The sequence below is a fragment of the Frankliniella occidentalis genome, unplaced genomic scaffold, assembly GCF_000697945.3.
Source record: "Frankliniella occidentalis isolate FOCC.00 unplaced genomic scaffold, Focc_3.1 Scaffold3176, whole genome shotgun sequence".
NCBI lineage: Eukaryota > Metazoa > Arthropoda > Insecta > Thysanoptera > Thripidae > Frankliniella > Frankliniella occidentalis.
Genome location: NW_026270241.1, coordinates 1 through 3,273, shown reverse-complemented (window position 1 = coordinate 3,273; position 3,273 = coordinate 1).

The window sequence follows — 3,273 nt, the reverse complement described above, 5'->3', positions numbered from 1 at the left end:
TAATCACTTGTAATGGATGTAAGTATCAATTTTAACATAATACTGATATGTTTGCAAAGCAGTGACGATTGAGCCCACAATGCCAAACACTAGTAACACACATGCTTGCGTGTTACGATTTGACATCTAACAATATGAAGGCCTTGTGAAACTTTGAAGAGGAATGAAAGCAGTTCAACTAAATGTCTACAAAATTCCTGCAAAAAATAATAATCAATTATTCCATGTAGTTATCACATCACTGCCCTGAAATCAATAGCAAAAGCAGTTCAAGAAAAAAAAGTTCAAAAAAAAGAAAATAACACAATAATTCCAACAAATAAATAACAAAACTATGCATTACATTAGATGCAAAATAATAATGCTGCAAACGTTTCCGATAATCACAGACCAAGATTTGTAGACTACTTTCACCACGAAATAGTACGCAATAGCAGTACGGGTTGGAAAAAGAGAAGTCAGTCGTGGACGAGAGAGCGCGGAGTGCAAGTCCGCACTACACCGGGTTCCTCGTGATGCCCATAGCCATGGCGGCCAGCTCCAGGTTCCTCCGCAGCTGCTCCTTGACGGCGGCGGCCCCGGCGTCCATCTCGGAGCGCACCAGGTCGGCGGCGTTCGTCACGGCGACGGTGGCCGCGGCCACGGCGGCGGCCTTCCTGTTGGCGGCGCGGACGCTCTTGTGGTTCGCGCGTCCTGAGCGCGGGGCGTCCGGCGGGGGCGGGTCGTGCGTCGGGGTGAGCAGCGTCCTGGTGGCGGCCCGCGCCGGCTTGCTGTAGGCCGTGTTGTAGGCGTGGGCGGCGTGGCGGTGGCGGTGGGGCGGCGGGTGCGCCGGGCCCCAGGCCCAGTAGTGGTGCGGCGGCGGCGGGCCAGCCGCGGGGCTTCTCTGGATGACGGACTGGATCCGGGCGCCGGGCCTCGCCATCCCGTTCACCGGCTCGGTCTGCACGGTGGGGATCGCCCGCTCGACACACGGCTGGATCTGGGCGATGGGGATCGCCCTTTCGAACGGCTGGACGAAGGCGGACGGGATCGGCCGGTCGAATTGCTGCATCTGGCCGGCGACGGGGGTCGCCACGTCGAACGGATGGATCTGGACGGGGGAAGTTGCCATGTCGAACGGTTGGGTCTGAGCTGTAGGAATCGACCACAACGACTGGATCTGGGTGGCCAGGTACGCCCTCTGGGTGCCAGGGCTCGAACTCTCGAGTAAATGGCCCTGGAAGCTAGAGCTCGACCTCTCGAGTGACTGGATCTGGAAGCTAGGGCTTGACCTCTCGAGTGACTGCCTCTGGAAGCCAGGGCTTGGCCTTTCGAGTGACTGGCTCTGGAAGCTAGGGCTCGCTCTTCCGAATCGGTGAATCTGGGAAGCAGGGCTCGACCTCTCGGTGACTGACTGGGCCTCAACAGCAGGGCTCATTCTATCGATGGCAGGAGTCGCCCTTCCGATGACTGACTTGACTTGAACTGTGGGGCTCGAATTTTCGATGACGACTGTCTGGATCTGCTGGACGGCAGGGCTCACCCTCTGGATGACAGACTGGATCTGGACGGCGGCTCTCGAGTCTTCGAACGACGGCTCAATCTCCACGTCACGGGTCGGCGATGAGTACGGTTCAGCCTCCATGACGTCACGGAACGGCGATTCGAACGGTTCAACCTTGACGACGTCACGGATCGGCGACACATACGGTTCAATCTCAATGACGTCACGGATCGGCGACTCTAACGGTTCAATTTCGATGACGTCACGGCTTGTCTTGTGGGAATGGCTCTTTTTCTTCGTCGTCAAGACCGACAGGTTCGGATTCGGGGGGAACTCACTCCCGATTGTGACCCGGAAGCGAACGCTGGGCGTGCGGCTCCGGGACGCCCTCGACCGGGTCGGCGACGTCGCTCCACGCGCGACGTAGTGGTCGTTGCGCAAGGAGCAGTGGATGGTGTCGTCCTGGTCCAACCTCGAGGTGCGCCGGCCGCGTCCCAATACCCGGTACTCTTCCACGTCGTCGTCGTCGTCCTCCTCCTCCACGCCACCGTATAGGCCGCGCCAGTCGCCCCAGGGACTCCTCGAGGCGAGCGTCAGTCCAGCAGCCCCCTCGTGATCGGCCGGGCGGAGCAGCTGCCACCCCTCCGCTCGGCGCACCTCCTCGTCGTCAACCTCGGCGTCGCCGTCCTCTTGTCCGCGCCAGTCGCCCCAGGGACTCCTCGAGGCGAGCGTCGTGCCGGCCATCTCCTCTTGAGCTAGCCGCATCTGCATGTGTCGCAGTCGCGCCATCTGTATGGGGCGCACCTGCGCCAGCCCCGGCTCGTCCTCGGGCAGAGGGTACCCTGGTCCATCTGGCTCGGGCCGCCGGCGGTGCATCTGCAGCTGGCGATCCTCCCACGGAGTCTCCCACCCTCTGCGCCCGGACTGGCTCCCCGAGCGGCTCCTGCTGTCTGCCCGGCTGCACGACGACGAGCCGCCACTCGCTGGGCTGCGTCTAGGACGCCAGCATCCTCGATCGTCGCGACCACTCCGCGACAGCGGCGAGCGCGACCGGCTGCGACGGCGTCCACGCCCACCGGCGGCATCCTGGCGGCCGCGGTGCTGCTGCTGCTGGAGGCGCGACGCCGACGGGGAGCGACTGCGGCTCTGACGCCGCGGCTGGCGACGCCTGTCCCTGCTGTTCACCCGGCGCGACGCCCGGCGGCGCCCGTCGAAGGCGGCGCGTCGCGGGGAGCGTCGCTGACGGTCGCGACTCCTGGACGCGGTCCTGGACGCGCTCGCGGGACTGCGGGGCGGGCTCGACCCGCGCGGGGAGGCGATACCGTCCCTGCTCCTGCTGCTGCCTTTGTCCTCGCTGCTCGTCTCGTTGAGCCCGTCGCGGACATCGCCGGACGACGATTCGCACGTACAGCTCTTCCCCCGACAACGGCGACACCTTTGGAAGGTGAACCAAAGCGCAGCAACTTAAGGACCAAGAGTACAGCATGGCTTTGTTTCTGGAAAGGGTTGTACACGGTAGGTTGTACACGGTAGAAGTTCCACACTAGCGTTGCAAGATTTTATTTGCAAGAGACTATGTCTTGATAGTGCTTGTCATTGACAGTTTGACATCCCCCTCCCCCTGTTTCTGCTCGCGAGGGTGTCCAAATTTGGACACTAAACACTAATATTTAAATATCGGAACATATTCGTCGGTGTGTGTGTGTGAGAGGGACATGGCGGCCCCATGCATACCTGTAGCTCGAAGTTTGTCTCTCTCGCACCCATACCCATACCCACACGCACCCCCC